This window comes from Delphinus delphis, chromosome 10, assembly GCF_949987515.2.
Source record: "Delphinus delphis chromosome 10, mDelDel1.2, whole genome shotgun sequence".
Lineage (NCBI taxonomy): Eukaryota > Metazoa > Chordata > Mammalia > Artiodactyla > Delphinidae > Delphinus > Delphinus delphis.
The window spans coordinates 26,474,632-26,496,111 of record NC_082692.2 but is presented as its reverse complement, the minus strand read 5'-3'; positions in this window follow the sequence as shown (position 1 = coordinate 26,496,111).

Sequence of the window (21,480 nt, the reverse complement as noted above, 5' to 3'; positions counted from 1 at the left end):
TGCCCCTCAATGGGAGGAAATGTATTTCTATTAAGGGACCAGCATTGTGCTGCGCTTGTTGGAATTTTTGCTTGTGCACAGGAATTTTGCTCCGGGTCTATGTCTGTCACTGAAATTGACAACTGCCTATGGCTCTGCACAATTGAAATGTAGATCTTAAATTTCACATCATTATCCAAATAAAATATATCTGCCAAGGGGGACTGGTATTACACAGTTAGAGAACTGTGATACCAGTTGTCTGATTAACAGATTGAGAGGAATAGAAGAATTTCTCACCTACTTTCCGGAGTGATGCTGGCTGGAGAGCTCCTGTTAAACGGACTAATTGATCAGGCTCCCTGTGCTAGGTACAGAGATGCCCAGCATCATGACTGGATGGAGGAGGTAGGGTTTCCTGGGATAGAAAATATCTGTAATGCAGGGAAGAAGGGATGGGGATCAAACCAGACATTTATGAATCCTGTCTTCTGAAAGGGAAAGATGGGAAACCATTAGCCCCTGAGTACATGGCCGCTTGCTCTTGGGCCTCAGATGTACTGAGCCATACTCAGAAGGAAGATACACACGTGAACTTCCTCTTCTCAAAGCCTCTTCATAAGATCCAACACCCTGCTAGTCCTGACTTTGCAGTATTCATGAAAAACATCATGGAATACTAAAAATGCATGTCTAATGTAATAAAACAAAAAAAAAAATCATTGGAGGGTGTGGTTTACTCTAAAAGATACGTTAGCCATCATTAACATGTGTGTTGTCTCTACTGTTTGCTCTGCGTTAATTAGGTCACTTGTTTTCTGACTTAGTGCCCAATTCTAAACTCTGATGGGTAGGTTAGTATCCAAAAGTCACATGAGCGTAACTCATAGGTTTAGATCACAGTGAGTTTGAGAATCTCAGATGTGTTTAGTTTTTCTTTTCTTCTTTTTTTCTTTTTTTTTTCGGTACGCGGGCCTCTCACTGTTGTGGCCTCTCGCGTTGCGGAGCACAGACTCCGGCCGCGCGGGCTCAGCGGCCATGGCTCACGGGCCCAGCCGCTCCGCGGCATGTGGGATCTTCCCGGACCGGGGCACGACCCAGTGTCCCCTGCATCGGCAGCATCAGCAGGCGGACTTTCAACCACTGCGCCACCAGGGAAGCCCCTGTTTAGTTTTTCAGCTGGAAATAACTTTAGTGATCAGTATTGGTGCAGTTTCTTGTTCCAGATGAGAAAATTGGAGTCCAGGTGTTGAAATGACTTACCACCTAATGAGCTAATGACATTTATAATGAGCTGGCAATGACTGTTTTAATAGTTATCACCATGGCATCCAAGATTCATTCTGCCTTAGTGTAGCCTTGCAGAGAGTTTTCAAATGTATCATCTCATGAGAATTTTTATCAGTTTATAATCCCTTCTTATACTTACTGGTGTATTTATGACATGTCATTCAAAATAAGCAATATTGTTCTTACAATGGTGGTTAATGTCTCACTTTCCACTTTCTTTTTACTGGTGTACCACGGTTTAGATCTTGGTCTTGTGCACGGTAATGTGTTCCAATGGTTTAAAAATGTTAGACTGCAAATCCCAATCTGGCTTTTTTGGTAAATTACTGTGAGACAAGAAGCAACTCATTCCATCTTCCTGTGCTACTGCTTCTCGATAAGAAGTGGAATTTTTTTAGGTACTACTCTGAGTTGTGCTGAGTAGAAATGAGCAAACACTCCTTCCACCATGACTTTCAAGAAAAAGGCAAACCGGAATAAAGAATATTGCAGCTCAAACTAGCCCTTCTGAGTCTCAATTTCCTAATAGGAAAAAAAAAGAAAAGAACAATACCACTGTCTCAGGTTAATTTTCAGGATTAGATGAGAAATATATAAAGCAAAAGCACTTGACATTTTGACACCTAAGATACTTTAGTATCATTCCTGCCTTAGCAATCACTTCTACTTTTTGTGGATTTCAATGTACAGCTGACCCTTGAATAACTCTGCGGTAAGGGTGCTGAACTCCCATGAAGTTGAAAATCCACGTATAACTCTACAGTCAGCCTTCCTCAGTAGCCATGGCTTTGCATCCATGGATTGAACCAACCACGGATCGTGTAGTACTGTAATGGTATTGAGTGAAAAAAAATCCACAGCTAAGTGGTCCCATGCAGTTCAGTGCAGTTCAAACCCGTGTTATTCAAGGGTCAACTGAAATGCATTATCAATACCTTTACAGAAGACACTTCTCATAGTCTATCTTGTATTGCAGTTAGGGGTTAATCCCTTAATATCCTAAACAGATTGTAAATTCTTGGGGAGTCTAGAATTCCATCCTGTATACATTTGTTTCCTTACAGAATCAATCCTGATGCTTTATTCATATACATGTTCAGGACAATCTCTCTCTACTTACCAATGAACAGAAAGATAGATTCAAGCTAACTGAATAATAGTCCTTCTAGGTAACGACATTACAGATGAAAAATTAACTGAATGGTTCTACTTTGGATTACATTAACTGCAACATTGTGTATTAGTATCAACAATGGATGAGGCATTTTTCTCCACACCATACCTCATAGGCCATGGGGTAGATAAGGGTTTAGCAAATTATGGCCCATGGGCAGGCTGCCATCTGTTTTTTTTTTTTTAATTGGAGTAAAATTGCTTTACAATGTTGTGTTAGTTTCTGTTGTATGATGAAGTGAATCAGCTATAGGTATAACTATATCCCCTCCCTCTTGGACCTCCTTCACCCCCTTCCTCCCCCCACCCCCATCTAGGTCATCACAGAGCACTGAGCTGTGCTCTGTCTGCTATACAGCAGGTTCCCACTAGGCTATCTATTTTACTATCTATTTTACACATGGTAGTGTACTTATGTCAAACCTAATCTCCCAATTCGTCCCATCCTCCCCTTCCCCCCCGTGTCTGTTCTCTACGTCTATGTCTCTATTCCTGCCCTACAAATAGGTTCATCTGTACCATTTTCCCAGCTTCCACTTATATGCGTTAATATACAATATTCGTTTTTCTCTTTCTGGCTTACTTCACTCTGTATGACAGACTCTAGGTCCATCCACATCTCTACAAATGACCCAATTTCATTCCTTTTTATGGCTGAGTAATATTCCATTGTATATATGTATCACATCTTCTTTATCCATTCATCTATCATTGGACACTTAGGTTGTTTCCATGTCCTGGCTATTGTAAATAGTGCTGCAATGAACATTGGGGTACATTTGTCCTTCTGAATTATGGTTTTCTCAGGGTATATGGGATATACCAGTCGTGGGATTGTGGGGTCATATGGTAGTTCTATTTTTAGTTTTTTAAGGAAATTCCATATTGTTCTCCATAGTGACTGTATCAATTTACATTCCCACCAACAGTGCAAAAGGGTTCCCTTTTCTCCACACCCTCTCCAGCATTAATTGTTTGTAGATTTTTTGAAGTTTTATTAGAACACAACCACATCCATTTATTTACACATTATCTGTGGCTTCCTTTGCACTACAAGGGCAGAGGTGAGTAGTTCACACAGACATCATATGGCCTACAAAGCCTGAAATATTTACGACCTGGTCCTTTACTGAACAGCTTTGCTACCCCTGGGATGGACTAGATTAGACTACATAGACCGTGCTGTACTATCAGAGAGTTTCTTGCTGCCAAGAGGAAAAGAACTTATCAAAACAAAAGTGAAGTCATACTTTAGCTTTTCGTTTTCTTGTGGCTCATTCAAATGAGGTAAGGTTAATGTTTATCAATGTGTTCTTTAAAGGTGACTGTAAAGTAAAATTATATATACATACATATATTGAAATTTATTGTTAGACATTCCAGTTTTTCTTTATGGCCAGCAAAGCTGTAAGGTAGAAGGAAGACATATCAAATCACCTTATGTATGTGTTTATATGTATGGCCCTTTCCACCAACTGTTCCGCAGTTATATTATACCAACGTGTCCATATGTACGTGCTGAAATCAGATAGAACTGAAAGTCTGAATTGCTTTCACCTGCCAGGATTCCATAAGACAGTCTTGTATTCCAGGAGCCACATCCCAGTTCCTGATATGCACAAGGCTCCATGGAAGGAGTTTGTTCAATAGGGCCAATAGAACAGATTTTGTACACAAGTATAGCCTTTGTTTCCTCTGGAAACTCACTGAGTGTCATTTTTATTGTTGCTCTCACCTTGGGGATTGTGTATTTCCCTGGAGAGTATTGGAAGGGTGGAGGCTACAAAGAGATAAGAGAAAACAGAGAAGGTGAGACAAGAGAGAGGAATCTAATCCCTGGGGTATTTTATTTACTTTGCTTTTTAAAAATAATGTTCCCCTGGTCTCTACTGAGATTCATCAGTACTTTTTGAAATCATAAAGTGTGTTACCCTGTTTGGGACCCAAAGAATTTTATAGTACATACATCTTCCCTGTGGGTCTTAGATTTAGTCTGATCCGTATTCATCATTCCTCTGAAGAACAAACAAAAACACAGTCCCCCTGGAAAGACAGAGAATCTCAAGCATGAGCTGGACTCCTTTTGTTCTTTTCCTCTTTCCTTCCCTTGAATCCATCACCCAGCTTTGTCAAAGTTAAATAACTAGTAAGCCACACGAAACAATAAAGCATCAGCCATTTGAAACTTCCATAGGGAAAGGAAAGTAGTAGGATTGAGAACAGTATCAAAGTATTTTCCGGAGAACCTTAAAGATATTTTTGGTAAAGACATGCCAACAGGATGGAAGAGAAAAAACGGGCAAGGATGAACAAGAAAAACAAGCATGCAGATCAAGGATCTGAAGTAGTTATAGATTTACCAACTGAGTATCAGATTTGACAATACAATCATGTACATTTCCTTTGAAGGTTATTAAAAGTCAGAGAAAGAAAGAGAGAGAGAGAGACCTGACAAGGTACAAAGAGTGAAGAATTTGGCAACATACTTATTCGCCCTGCCAACAAATTAATTGAAACATGGAGGGAAGAGGATTCCAGAAAGACTAATTCCCTTTCCCTGATTGCGTCTGAACAGGAGTCATTTTCCTAGTTTGCTCACCTTGAATTGGACACTGTAAGACAGCTTGCATCATCCCCTACGCCTCCCCCATCCCTTACCACCCACCAACAGTCGTGTGAGAGACTGAACTGAACAGGCCTGGAATGATTCAAGAACTCATTTTGGTCCATCACCTTTTTTTTCATAATCCTTCGTTTACCATTTGATTTTCTAAGACATCCTGGGGAAATTGCCTATCCTTCCTTAATTGACTAATTTATGATTTTAATGAGCTGGATTTGCTCAAGGATTTAGTTTTAATTTTGACAATCTTCCATTACTGATGCTATATATATCCTTCCTCTCTTTTCTGGTGTGGAACCAGAAGCCCCGTGAGAACTATATCTAGTGCTTTCAAGGCAAGAGAAAGATGTTGTAGCTGGGACCCTCATCTTCCTCACAGCACAGACTAAACATGCCAACGTGGTCCAGAAACACAATCAGAATGCTAGGGTTGAAAGGAAACTAACTTCGTATAATTCAATTTATCAACCCAGTTCTTGTCATACCTTTGTTCACACATTCTTTCTGCCAAGATTAACTACCATGAGTATAACTCAGAATGACAGGAAGTGCAGTGGACGGGCACTCAGATAATCTGGGATCAAATCCTAACTCTGCCACTTAAAGTTACGGGATAGTTGGCATCACTTGAAATTTCTGAGCTTGAATTTCCTAATCTATAGATGGAGATAACAATACCTTTCCTATATATAGCATGGATGGTATGAAGAAACGAGTATAGAGGCAGTTTGTAAACTCCAGCTGAGATGCTATGTGAAAGCAAGGACTTCCATCTTATACAGCACCGGAGCACCGGCATGGCATATTGAACAAGGGAGTGGGCAAAGGGAGTCAGGGTTCTAGGTGGTGTCATGACTTTCATACAGGATTCCATCCATAAACACAGGCTGCTCTCTTATTCAGACAGAAAGTGTCTTTTGTGCAACTTACTTGGAAGTGAGTGTAAGAGGGGAAGAGGGTCAGAAGAACTATAAAATTAAGTTCCATAATGTCTTACCTGATGATTCCAACCTTGATGCACCAGAAAATTCTGTTTTATTTTGCACCCCTTGGAAAAATAACTAGATCCTTCTCAATCGTATCTTTGAAAAATGTATCTTAGCTCCTACCTGACTTATTTTAAATATATTTAAGTATAGGGTTTACATTCGGCAAGAGTGTCCACAGTATGTAAAATTGCAGTATCTCCCACACAGGAGAAAGACTAAGAATACAGTCAATGACACAGTCACGTAAAACTAAGGTAAATTCAGAGATTATGACACAATTTTCACAAAACTTCTCTTTAGAAAATTTTTCTAGAAATGCCAATTGGCTTTACACATAACCAATCAAAACATAAAAAATATGAAGGCTGGTGATAAAATTGAAAGAAGAACATTGAAGAACTGGCATGAACAGGGACATAAAATACATACGCACATTGCATAACTAACTAAAAGCATCTTTTGTTATCAGAACACTTGGGCCTCTGAATCCTTTATTTATCCCCAAATAAATGCTAGATAAGAGAAGCACTCTCTGTCTTATTCACAGCCTGATCTGTTCTACAAGCATTTAAATGAACTACTACCTTCTAGGACTCTGACTGGTCTGGCTTGATAATAAAGCTAACATCCAAAGTTGAACTTTAAGGCAGCTGTGAGGTTGACCCCACCATAGCAACAGGAAGCCTGCTTCCCAGGAAAAAGTCTGAAGGATAGGCAGTTAGAATTTTGGATACATGATCAAACCACCAAGGCACTTGAAATCAGCTAGGTACATTTATGGTTCCCTTTGTTCTGGAAGATTTGGAAATGTTTGATCAATACAGAACACTAAAACAAAGAAAACCCCAAGCACTCTGGGACAACTAAACTCACAAAGACTCTTCAACAGCAACATCTTCTAAAGGGAGACACCACTGGCACATCCACGTAACCTTGGCCCTTATTACGTCTTGAGTCTGTCACCACCAATGTAATTTCATTCTACTGCTTGTCTTAAGACACAATTTACAAACCCGTGAATCTAGTGGGGAGAATGCCCAGCTCACAGATGTGAGAAGGGAGTATTTCTTTAGTGAGTTTCAAATCAGGTGCTCCTAAAATTACAATTGCGTAGGCTCTCCCTCATCTCCAGTCAAGTCGCAAAGTGACAGTAATCTGATTGCAATGCCTTGTCTCAACCGAGCTGATTTTGAATTTGGACCCTGATAAGCCACAGGTAACAGCAAGCTCCTTAAATTAAAAAATGAGTCCATATATTTTTTAAGCACATGCAAATTCACAAAGGCGCTCAGAAGGCTCTATGTAATGGTTAGCTGAGAACTCTGTTTGCCTTTGCATCTCTTAATTGTATGAAGCTGGCTTCAAGTACAGTGGCATCAGTACAATGACCAATGAGGTCTAATCTCCAGCAACATCAACACATGCAATAAGGCATAGGAGTTCCATCAAGCAGTGGGCAGAGTCATTTTCCTGGGAATGGACATGCTAAAAACAATGAATACCACGTGGTATGAGTTTAATTTACGCTGTATCAGGAAGCAACAGGGTAATAACGGGCTTCTGACCATAGTCTGAGCTCCCACTCATCGCCTTTCATGGGGACTTTTCTCTCATTAGGTTGCATCACCCTGAGAAGTAGGGATTTTTATTCCCATTTTAAAGATGAGGAAACAGTAGGTTAGAGAGGTTAGAGAAGATGTTCAAGCTTATCCAGCTTGTGGATGGTTAAGTTAGGGATCAAAATACAGAATAAAAGGATCAAATGTTCAGTGACCACTTTCATAGAAACCAGCTTTCCTGAGAAGAAGATTAAAATTTCCTCCCATCTTCCTTTACCTTCATTTCATTTCAGATTTTCACTTTTCGCTCTCATTCACTTGAGTGTTCTGAATGCCAACTCTCTGTCTTTCCCTGTGCTGTGCTGGAGACTGAGAAGCCCAAGAAGAAAAAGAATACAGTCTTTGCTCCCCAAGGATTTCTTTTGGGGGGAATTCAAACATAGGAACTACTGGTAATATACAGAAGTCTGCTTATCCTCTGAAATCACAAACCAAATTCTTCCATATACCAAGAAAATAAGGTAAATTGCCTAACGATTGGGGGCATATGAAGGACATTTCTCCTTACTCTGTCCAGAGTTCAGTGGATGGCTTGACCGTCAAGTACCTCGAGCTTGAAAGAGCACAGACATAGCCACATGGAGATGAACCAGAGAGGGGATTTCTTCATATTTCCTGGCATAGGTGACCTCAAAAATTAACGCGACAGGCAGACCCTGGAGCCCAGCTCCCACTAGTAGTAAGTTAATGGCCCATAAAACTCTTCCATATGATAATTCCATAGAGGTATCATCAGAGAGGACTGTCTTAGATGAATAAAGACACATGCTCTTAGTTTTATCAAAAAAATTCTATACTCATCAAAGGTAGAAGTAAAAGAGGAAACAAGTTATGTTCTGAGTCTTTGACATTGGACATCTCCAGCATTCTCTAGGAACAATTTGGTTGTGGTTTCCGGCGTGTGTACTATCAAACCCTGAATTAACTTTCATTCTCTATATGGTTCAGGCAGGGGGCGGGGGAAAAAGCTTTTGAAGAGGAGGATAGATGTTAGCATTACCAAGGCACCTCGGGTAACTTTAAGCTCTGTAAGGGTAGAACTATGCTGTTTTTGTTTTATCACTTCATCCTCAAAATAGAGCACAGTCCCAGACTCATGCAAGCTACATAATATACACTGGTTACATGAAGAAGCAATTTAATCTAATGTGACGATATTATTCCAATTTGTCATAGTAAAAACAACCCATTAATACACTGTTGTACTTTTAACGTCAGAAATCCTTTCAGGCAGATGAGAAACTGATCATGTTTATAGTTGAAAAAATAAAAGGTCATTAATAAATCAGTTGATGCTGGAATCAATTCCCTATGAAACTCTTCCATTTCTATACATAATGTAAATATTTATCATAATCCAACGTGAAATAAACCCCTTAACACTTTTTTTCATTTCTTTGAAGAACTGAACCCAGACTTGACTTTGTGTATTAATTAAAAGTGAGTTTTCAGGTCGGTTTATGTCAAAACCATGGCACCAGAAAATAGCTCTAACCTTGTCCCTCAGAGATTAATGCCACTAGGATTATTGTTTATTTTGATTAGAATGGATTTGTTATTAGAAACAATATTTTCTCTCACACCGATTGCATGCAACCACTCCCTTTGAGAGACAAAGTAAGTTGCTGTCAGGAAGACCCACGAGTTCCTATTTTCCTGCCTTTTCACCTCGTGATCATGGTAAACATTTTATTCATTTGTCCACTTCCACTATTGCATGTCTACTTTTACCATTTTCTAGCTGTTACTGCTGACAGTTCCTTTCTCCGGTGTGGGCTGCTGTTGTCCCTTGAAGCCTTTCTTCTTCTGGCTTCAGATTAAACTGGCTTTCTTCCTTCAGATACAACTTTATGTCAACCAGATCAACAAAAGACTTCCGAAAGCTTGCTGTTACTCACCGAAACCTAACAGCTTGCTCATGCTACCTGCCAACGTTCTTAAAAACACACCACACACCCATGGCCATAAACCCACAGAAGCATTTTCACTGACAGATGAAATCCTAAAACATGGAAGCATCTTGAAAGCAAACGGCAATGAAACACTTTTCCGAACACTGGGAAGCTGGGTGGAGAAAGCAAGCAAGCCAGGGATTGGAATCCATTATGTGGCTGAGGCTTCTGTCTGGTCGATTTAAACAGATTGAAACCGAGGCCGTCGCACAGAACCGCCTCAGGTGAGGGTGCGCAGTGTTCCTGTGGGGTTATCACACCGGCCAGGCCTTGAAGGCAGAGCAAAGCCCTTCCACTGGGAAGTTCCTCCTAAGTGCTCGCACAGCATCCGCGGGATTATCCCTCCTCCCCACTCACACATCATCTGGCTTGAAACTTGCAGGCCCTCTGGCAAAGAAGAGAGAAACGTTCTATTCGAGCCCTCCTCCTTCCCCATCCTGTTTCCTAGCAGCCGCTGGCTGAGTCCTGCCCTCCTCCGCCAAGCACCAGGCTGGATTAGCTGCAAGCCAATAGCTGGGGGTCAGGATTAAGAGGCCAGCGTGCACTTTAATACAAGCTGCCTATAATTAATGGCATTATTAATAGCTTGACTGAAAAATTCATTAAAAAATCCATTAAAAATAAATACCCTTTTACAAAAGGCATTGCCTTGGGTAAGAAAAACAGAAAAAAAGATAAAGGAAAATTGATTGGTGGCTTTCAGTTCACAGAAAGACAGACCATAGTTCAAACTGATTAAAATTGAACATTTTTAGATTAAGCACCCTTGCCAAAACATTCTCTGTAGTTACCCAATATGAAAATATGATGATGGGCCATATATTTATATTTGTATGTAACAAGGGTTGGGGTATAAGACACACAGGTAGCTGCTTGAAATAACTTTCTCCAAGTGAACATTCTTGACCTTCAGTAGTAGAAAGTCCCTGAAATGCTGGGTAACTGTATCTGATTAACTCAGAGTCTCCAATGCAATGGGTTTGTTCAGAGGCAGTATATCCCCCACGGTCTCATGACATGTTTAGCGACCTGACTGTTTTTCTTCTCCTTTCTTCTCTCTCTCCCTCTCTATCTGCATTCATGCCATGGCTCTCCTCTTCTGTATATCTGGCTCGGTAACTTGGAATTGATCTTATTGAGTTTTGCCTCAGCCCAAGTAAACAGTGCTGAGGGTGATTGGAATGTCTGCGGTTCAGATGTTCGCTCAGAATAAAGTGGAGATGATGGAAAGGGGAAAGCCCAGTTGGGGAGGCAGTCTCACCCTGACTTCTCCTCTATAAAGATTTGTTTGTGTTGATACTAAAGCTGATCTTTTGGGTCAACTTTGCTCTGGGTCTAATCTGCTCATTGGTGTGAGATGAACATTGTCTTCCAAAGGTCCAGGCGACCATGCCCTCTCAGAAAAAGACCCCATTCATGAGAGTATTTGCTTGAAGAGAGCTTTTATTCACTTCACCTGTTATGTTGGGCCTATAGAGCACAAAGCCAAGTGGAGATTAGGCAATTATCTGGTTAATAGGATCAACAGAGACAAGAAGTTCATTCAATAGGCATTTCTGACTGCACACCACGCACAGCTCAGCCCTCCATGGGATGAGAGGAGCCGGGTGAGGAGGAAACATGCGGCTGCTTAGTTGTAACATGATAAAGGAAATGAGACATAAACACAGCCAGCAACTGACGTGCAATTTACAAACAAGGGCGGAATTGCATGGGATTCTATGCATTAAAGTCGGAATATAACAAGCTAAAAATTATAGGAAGTGGTTAAGCCAGGGTAAATTTCTTGGAAAAGGCAAATCAATGTCTATCTATGTTCAGAGATCTCCAGTTCGCCACTTTTAAACCTAATCATTTCCGACAGTGTAAGGCCTTTTGCCTTTTAAAATGCATTAAATCCCCTTTGTTGCTCCTTCACTAAGTTCCCACAGTTTTTTACTGAAGATTATATTTAATTCCTGGAAATATTGAGAAACTTGTTTTTATCTGGGTTTCACAAAGTTACCCACAGATGTTATGTGAAAATTCTGGCACTGTTTCTGGCTCTTTCCCCTCCCTAATCTCCACTTGGTATTGCAATACTTACAGAGGTCTTCCAAGTCATCTGTGCAGTGTAGCACATATTCACTGAGCAGTGAGCTTCTCAATAAAGATACTGATTTTTAAAAATGCCCTTGCTCTGTCGATTGCCATTTTTGTTGCTAGTAAAATGTGGTCCTAATTAGCAAGGTGTTGAGTAACTTCCCAATTAGGAAGTACTGGGCTGACCAGCATTTCCATTCTCTTTCCATAACTTAGACTCATGGGGAATTGTACGTAAAGTACAACATTTGCAATTCTGAGAGATCTGAACTTAAAAATGCATTCTTTCGGGTGAGGCTCTCTCGCTCACTACTCCTGGGAATCTTCAACTGATAGCTTTTCACCTCTATGCTAATGTGAAAACCTACACCACTGGTTGAAATTTTATAAATTATGGCAGTTGGCTATTTTGTTCATGTACACCAAACATATTTAACTAATATATTTTTGAAATGTCTACTTATGGAATCAAATGATTGTTTTGAGACACATTGGAGACAGGCTGTACTGGGCAATATAAACAGAAGGATGAGAAGGGAAGGGAGGGCCCAGGAGGAGAGAGGAATGAAACAGGATGGAAGGTGAAAGGCACGTAGGGGGATTATATCACTGTCTAGCTCCGTCACTTAGCACCTGGCAGCATCACTTAACACCTGGCAGGTCCTTCATCAGGTCAATTTGGGGTAGTAGGGAACATGGGTTTGGGAAAGGAATGTCTTGGCACTTAGGAAAATAAGGTCTAGAAAAGGCTGATGAGGTTATTAGTTCTATTTTTTTTTTTTCAAATTCTGTAATTACAGATGTCTGGATTTGCTAGGATGGTTACCAAATTTCAAGCATTTGGTGACAAACCTTTATTAAAGAGGAATCAAATGACAGATGTAGGATGGAAGAAATGTACCCGAGGTGTGGAAAAAAAAAAGGAGCAAAGATTAGGAAATGCAAGAAGAATTTTCAATAACACAACCATCAAGCCCTCCCATCTTCACCAAGATCAAACAAAAGCTAGTATGAGGGATTCAGACAGATCTCAGTTCAGATTCTATCATTCATTCATTCATCATTCCTTACAGCAGGGTAAAGTCTTTGAGGATGGAGTGTAAGAGTGATGATAATGAGAAGGCTTCCTCTAAAGTTATCCACATCTAAGGTCATTGGATGATAGCAAATACACTCAGAACTCTAAGCTGCATCGACAGTCAGATGGCAGCCGACGTCGAAGGCATGCTAAGAATCCAGCCAAGTACTGAGAATCATTGTTTTAAGTCTGGTGTTGATGGGGGTTGCCATCATTCTAAAAGACTGTTTTCTGAACTTAGTATAACAGATTGAATGAGTGTGAAGGGTGTTCATTCTAAAACCTGCTCAGTTTCATTTCAAAAAAAGCTGCCAGAAATGTTTCACGCACAACATGATAATTCTGACGCTCTCCTGTGTGACGTACTCTCACGGAATAATATGGGGAAATGGCTAAAAATCCTTCCCCACAGAAAAGTACATTAGAATGCAAATAAGGGAGAGTGCCTTCTCGTTAAGGATTTTTTGGAAAATTCTTTGTGACCAAAAGTTGTTTGGAAATTCTTTGTAAAACAAACACACACAAAGCCCTCCTACGTGTACACAGGGACTTTGCCATGTTGCCCACCGTATTCACATGGTGAAAACGGTGTTTGGCATAAAGTGCCGGCTCAGTAGATATTCACTGAATATGTGAATAAACACTGCAGTGCAGTAGGGCACCGGGGCTGGCAAGCACTTCTCTGTGACCTGTCAGAGTGCCTAGCTAGCAGAAAGCATTCAATTGCTGAATACAAATGGATGAATGAGCACTTGTTATAGGCAAGATAAGTGATCTTACGTGGTTTGTGAATCACCAAACCTGAATTATGTATTAAAATAAGGGAATGGGGAGGATGACACCACCAGTCTGACATGAAATGTGGGATTATTGGAAGATAAAATGGCTCTTTGCGTGGCACCATTCCATTAGAAAGCCTCTGATTCTCAGACAGTGAATCATATATTTTTCCATATTCGTCATCCCCTTCAAGGTTTACACTGGGTGTGTGTCGGGGGATGGGTACCTTCAGGGGAAAGTACCATGGTAAGGACTTTCTCATGCAGAGACTACACCTGCAGACTACTATACCCGCAGGGTATTGCCTACCTTGCACAAGGTTAGGGGTCTTGGTTGAGCCACTCTCCCCTAACTATATTCCCCTATGTTAATTCCTGGAATTCACATGGACTTGCTTTACTGTTTGCAATCTTTTATTTTCATGTTTTTGAATATCATGTATGCAGTTTTCCTTCTCGGCACAATTGTTATCAGACGTTGATCCTTCAGTATGAATTCATATCTAGTACTTAAAGGAAAGCTTTTGGAACTGGAAGGGGAAAAGAAAAAGTCGAGAGGGAGAGAGAAAGTATATGGACACAAGAAACCTGAGAGGAACACCATCGAAGGAAGGAAAAGTGCAGGATGGAGCAGCAAAAAGGCAGAACTCTGAGGCTCAGCATGTCCCTTCCGGTAGCAGGAAAAGTAAAAGACCCTTTGGTACATTGAAGAAACTAACCCCACTCCTCAACTCCAGGCATTCTTCAGTCTACTACTCTGAGCTTCTCTTTCTGACACCGAAATTAGTCCAAGTAAATACCTCATCCCTTCTTCAGTAGCTTGTGCTGAAAATTTCAGAGTGCCCTTCTGGGCACAGAGTCCTGGGCCCTTCACGATACCTCAACTCAAGGAGACCAGGCTGGAGGAAAGCAGGGGAAGGCTCTACCTGAAGCTGGGACTAGTTTCCCCTCCTGGTTGGCTCACCTCCAGGATAGGGTTTCTAAGGGACTGTTTACAACACAATTCTTTTTCTCACTGACGTCTATCGTCTTAAGCCAGAGCATCAAGTCAGTCCTGGCTCTCAGCTGCACAGTCCCATGTACCTGGGCAATCTCTAGCGCTGAGTAGGCTTGGAGTAATTAAACCTGAACTGGGAATCCAGAGAGCTAATAGAAGAGAGAGAACTCTTGGCACCTTCCTAGGTCTTGCATTTAATAGGGGATATATCCAAAAGAGAAAACACAAACTAACAGTAAAATGGCAGTATGTGGTGACCACCAAATGAACAAGGCAAACGCTGAGTGTGGTGAGAGGGGGCAAGTAGGAGTGGGGCTTGGAGGTTTGGGTTCCAGACCTGGTTTATTTTGATGGGTACACTTAAATGGATGCAGTAAAAATACATTTTTCTGAGAGTTGGGAAAATATTGCATATTTCAAAAGAGAACACATTTTGCTTCTATCTAGGTCAAAATGTACTTCAAGAAGCTCTCCAGGAGCTATCCATATGCCTCTCTAAGTTCAGAATTTGGTTATTTATTTATTTTTGGGTGTGGCATGCGTCATGCGGGATCTTAGTTCCCGGACCAGAGATCGAATCTGTGCCCCCTGCAGTGGAAGCGTAGTCTTAACCGCTGGACCGCCAGGGAAGTCTCCAGAATTTGGTTATTTAAGATTTTGTTTAAAGTAGTTTTGGCTAGGACTAGGATATGGAAATCTCTGTTTTCAGAATTCTGTTGCAATAGGATGTGACAGGTAATCAGAGGTGGGAGAATCTGACTAGTGAACTTAAGGTTTAGTCAACCATGTCTTTTTTTTAAACTTCTTTTTATTGAAGTATAGTTGACTTACAATATTGTGTTAGTTTCAGGTATACAGCAAAGTGATTCAGTTATATCTATATCTATCTATCTATATAGATAGATATAGATATATATATAGATATAGGTAGATATATACACACACAACATATATATATTTTTCAGATTCTTTTCCTTTGTAGGTTATTACAAGATGTTGACTATAGCTCCCTGTGCTATACAGTAAATCCTTGTTGTTTATCTATTTTATATGTAGCGGCGTGTATCTGTTAATCCCATGCTCCTAATTTATCCCTCACCCACTCCTTCCCCTTAGTCAACCATGTCTTCATGTGGAGCTGGGGATGAGGAAGGATGGAAGACGTTTTTAAAAGTCTGTGGAGCCTGATCTTTCCAATCATTGATAAGGACCAATATTAGACACCTTTGTGAATGAAATAACTCAGTACACGTGAAACAAAAGTGAGCTTTCTTTTTTTTCACAAATTGGGAGAATCAAGGCACATATTCATTGAGGACTCCCAGAAAATGAACAAAAGACACATGCCCAGTGACTTGGCAAGAGCTCTTAAGGAAACAAGAGCACCATCTCAACTTAAACATGCTGGGAAAGGGGAGGAGACCAAGAATGTTGACTTTCAAGTGAAATCAAGCCAGAGAACTTCAGAAATATGAATTAAATAAACCCTTGCTTGAAGGAAGCTGATCTGAAGGGAGCATATGTTTTCTAATTATTTCAAAAGCGGTCATGAAGTTGCTTTTGGAGAATATAGAGGACTACTACTTCTCAAAGTGTGAACTCTCCAGATGGTGGTCCTAGGAAGATGGTCATACGGCACAGGATGTCAAGACTGGCTCCCAGAGTGAATAGATCTGCTAGGCTCTGTTTAGGCAGCATACCATTTAGCTGCCCGCTTTCCTCTCTGTAATTGACTCTGCTCTGCTCTGCACTTGTCAGGCAGACACATCAGTTCTGATAGCATGTGCCCTGCTCTGTATGCAAAAGATATCCATGAGTATTAACTAAGTTTGCAAGAGGAATTAGGAATCCGTAATAAATGCTTTAGCAAAGAGGCTTTGGGGACTAAAATTGTGTCTTCAGGCAAAATTCTCATAAACTAGACATCATTTTTGATTTACAGTTTATAGTATTTTCTTCACTGGATCCAATAGCCCCAGCTTGAGGGCTCCTGCCCCATGTGGCATGATTGACTGCCCAAGGTGGGAGGGTAGTTCTATCCATTGAAGTGAAGTCAATGAGATTAGAAATTCAGGAAAGCACAAAACAAGTAGAACTTTAGATTTTTTTTTTCTTGGTTTGTATTTTTAGTAGCTACAAAAAAAAAAAAAAGAAAGAAAGAAAGAAAAGAAACTTTATCTACTAATCCACTCCCCCAGCAGGAAACCATTTCTAAAACCTGACTGCTATTTTAGAAAAGGTGGCCCTACTCTCTCTTTTGATATTAGGCACAAGATGCAGGCCATGATCGGGAAGGTGTGTTGTCCTACTTTTTACTGTGGACATCAGAGATTCATTTACCCAGAGTTTTCAAACATGGAAAAGAGAGGCCTTGAGTAAAGATGAGGCTAGATCTTCCAGATCACTCAACACTCCATCAGATCTTAAGGGTGAACAAATTAGAGGAGAAATGAGACATAGTTAAACAAACTTGATTTAGCATCAGTTCTGCTCAGGGCACAGTGGTAGGCACATTGGCAAACTGTGTGTACATGGTAATATACTGGCATAGGGTGGAAAAAAGGTCAATATCTCATCAATCTCCAAAAGGGGATAACAATCATTAATTAATGAACACACGCAGAGGACAAGAAAGGAATTGTAAGTTTTACAAAAAATTTTACGTTTCCTTTGAGCCACATATATATTCAACATACAAGACCATCAGAATAATTAAAGACACAAGAATATACTTCTACAGAGCCATATAAGTGGATGCATAAATAGCTGATATACATATTTGGAGCTATCAATTTGGCAAATGAGTGCATGGGCACGTGTGATTTATAAGTTCCTCAGCAAGTGCTCATTTATTCAAGGAAACACATAGATGGTCGAAAGCATCTCTGAACATATTTTACCCAGTATGTTACACTGATCATTTTAAGGATATTGCTATTAAGCGATTTATAAGCTACTCATAGTTTATGAGTAGGTTCCAATTAATAACCTCCTTGTCCTTCTTTTCCGCACTTCTAAAGTTATTTATAATTGGCTAGAAACCATGGGAAAGTACATGGCTGTTTCCACAAAATGTTCTTGTGTATGTGTGTTATGTGAAAAAAAAAACAAAAAAGGTAATGAATGTGCTGAAAAATTATTCTGGAAAATTAAAAGCTCTTCCAAGAAACCAATAAATGGCAGGAGGAGAGATCCTTGGGAACTTTGAGATGTATGCTCCAATAGCCTGCATGAATGCAGACAGGCAGAACACAACAGTTCCATAAGGAAATTGTATAAGCCACCCATCCCCCCGAATCAAAAGCTGAAAATTTTTTTTATGGTACTTTGCACTAGGTTTTGAAAGGACTTATGTGACTTTAGAATATATACTGGTTCCAGATTATCAGCTCTGTTTCTGGATTTGAGTTTTCTCATCTCTTAAAAACTGTTCATGAATTCCTGGGACAATCCCTGTTCTCACGAAACGCAGGTTTTCCATAAAGTAGATATACCTATATCCCGACCAAAATTTAATTTCTATTTCTTCACAGAATACTTCCTGGAGAGAGGCTACTTTTTACTTTCCTTTTCTAACTGCACTTGAAACGACCAAGTATGAGACACTATGAATATTCATAAGCAATATTTACTATTTTGACAACTTCCTATGCTTTTACTTCTCTCAATGATGTCATGTCTTGTCTCAACCGAAGGGGCACAAGTATTCTTTATTTTAATAAAAAGCTTGATAATGTCGAGAAGAAAACCAACATATTCTGTGGCAAATCTGAGTAAATTAAATGTATGTCAACACAAAGTATAACACCAAGATTTCCAAAAATGTGTAGGGCTAAAACTAATCAAAGTAAATAATAAAATCCAAGGGGAAAAAAGAAAAAAATTCTTACTTCTTATTTTCCACATCCTACAGTAATGATTCAAATGGATGCTATTGAAATCTGCCCACTGATTCATTTTGGTGTGAAATTGGGGTGGGAACATGCAAAAAATAAGAGATATTGGGTAAAGAACATAAAGCCTTGTGGGATGGCTGGGTTTCAGAATGGACACTTGGGCTTTGGTGTGTATTTGGGCTTAGAGTATATGAAAACTTTGGAAACAAATGCACATATTCACTTCCTAGTCCAAGAGAAACTGTCTCTAAGCAACTTATTTTCAAATCATTTTCTAACTCCATTGTTTTTTATGGGGGGCTAAAAAGAAGAACAAGAAAGTCTTGTTAGGTCATGCGGATGTACCAGACTCCTCTGTTCTTAGCCTGGTGGTCTCCTTTTCAGCAGAGAGTAGGAGATATCTTCCCTTCGTGCTGCATAAGGATGGGCTACACAAATAGACACTAAAACCCATGACTGTGTGCCTGTAGAGATCAGTTTCTCTCTGTTTCTTCCTGTAAATTTTACGATATAACTAGCAGAGTGAAGGTACAAGAATGAGGAGGGTTGTAAATAATAACATCAAGAGGAAATGTAGAAATTAGAAAAGTAGCCAAGGTTTCTGCTTTTATATCTGGATCTGGGTGAATCCTGTTCTCCTACAAACCCTCGCTGGATTCCTCGCTACCAATGTCCTCTGAATACCACCACAATTTAGAAACAAAAACAAAAACAACATACTTTGAAGATGTTTTTTTCTCCTTACTTAAGAACAACAACCCCCCCAAAAAACAAAAACAAAAACCCGAAAACCAAATTCGTCAAAATCTCAGGACTTTTCAAGAACCTATGGAACTTTCTTCTCCTGGAGTCCCAGTTGAGCCCTAAAATACAGACAGACAGTCGAAGATACAATTCTGGTCTTCCCAAGCTGGCTTTTAGACGAGTGTAGCAGCTGATTCTGTGAACTTGGCATCAATAAGGGAGGTGCCCTCCCTGTTTGTATTGTGTGTGTGTGTTAATCTACCACCCATGTCAAATTGCCTCAGCACTAAGTGTATTTGAAAGGTTCAGCTTGTGAGGTGGCTGAGGATTTGGGGGAAGGGTGGAAAAAGCTTGGCTTTTCTTATCTCATTCAAATTGGTTTGTCCATCTCTGTGACCATGTGTCTCACAAACATGAAGATGGGTGATCTCCTGGGGGACTTTTGGTACATTTCCCCCCTGTCAGTTGAGGATTATATCCTACAATCTGTCCCCTAGCGCTTTAAACACACCCATTTAAAATAACTCCAGTAACAGAATCTTTAATTGACTCAGGGGATGGTGGGGGGGCTTCCCAGTATGATTGTCGTTTTGGTTCAAAGGAGAAGAATGAAGTTGATTCTGTGCCTTGTGTCCGAGTAACAATATGTGAAAAGGTTCATTTAGTCCTTAATCCTTATGGAGGATCTGAAAAGAGCTGATCGTTTAACAGCTACTCGGTGTTCTGCTTTGGAGCTGTTTTCCTTATTTATGTCTTGGTTGTTAAAGCTCTAACCATTCCCTTTATTGTTCAGTGGAGAGAAAAAAAAGAAAGACAAATTGGTATTAGCAATTCACAAAAGCAGTGACTCCACACTTAAAAATGAAATCTACTAAAGTCTTGCAGGAGGAAAAGGTTTGGTTTGGCATATTTTGTGAGTCATTAGAGAACAGAGCCTCCTGCCTGACAACCGGTTTCTTGTGGAGAAATATGAAAAAATTAAAAAAAGGGCGAAGGAAAACATCAGCTTTGAGCAAACTGATGCAAATAAAGTGAACTTGGCTTTACCCCAGCTGGGTCTGCCCTTATTTGGGCACAAATGAGTTTTGAAACAGGTATGGGATGCATTGGTCTAGGTATTCATAGCAGAAATACTGGGCAGTTTGGAATTTCCATCATGAAATGTTTTGGGGTATACACAGGTAAAGGTTTCCTTTTAATTTCCACCACATGCCCAATAGTAAGTCAAACTAAGAACATTTATTACAAAATTACAAAAGGGTAAGATTATGCAGCCAGTTACTGGTAAGCAAAATGATTAGTGTTTTCCTTTATTCTTAACAAACAGTGTTTGCGTGTCTCCATCTGTTCTCACCAGGTTGTACTGCTGTTTATGTCACCTGAGAAACTATCAGAGAACAATCTAAGCAAAAGTTCCCCAGGTTTCCTAGGATGGGGAAAAGTAGAGGCTTAAGGAAAGAATGTTAATAGAAATAATATTTCCTAATTTTCCCTGGAGTGGTGAGTGGCTCACCCACTCATATCAATGTGACCCCGAAGTTTAGTGTATGTGGGACACAGGTTGAAAAACTCAGTTTGGCTGGGACATGGCTTTTTCTTTACTATATTGGATCGTGATTTCAGATATGTGCATAAGGATTCATCCTGATACAGGGTAGTTCTGGAAGATGAATAAATGAATCAAATCAAAACAAACAGAAGGAGCATATTTAATTAAAGTAGCATAAAGTCCAACGAGACAAGGGCCATATCCAAGGCACACATATGAACAACCCCCAAATTAGAGCAAGAAATAGTGTCTAATATCTACTAAAATCCTGAGCTGATTCCTTCTTTACTTTTTTCCTATCTTTCCTTTTTTTAAATTTTTGAGAGAATCAAAGAATTTGGGATTCAGTATATCGAGATCATATTTCAAAGGAAATTGGACATCTAAGAAAACAAATTTACATATAAATGTAGCCCTTAAAATCAAATGAGCTAAAATAAATTCTCAATTGAAGAAATTCTAAGTTATTATTGAAGAAAGTTCTGGAAAGGCAGTTTTGAAAGGAGTCAGTGCTATAACCCACCTTGGAGATCCAGAGCTTGGCTGCATAACTGGAAATAAATACGCTCTTGGCAAGAGACAATTGGGTTTTCGCTAAAAATAAAATTTTCAACCTGAGATCTGAGCTAACTTCCATGACTGGCACTAATTCTAGGCCAGGGAGAGGGACAGTGAATATCTCAGCAGCTTTCAACCATGTAGCATTCCTATCCAGGAGATCCAAGGACTT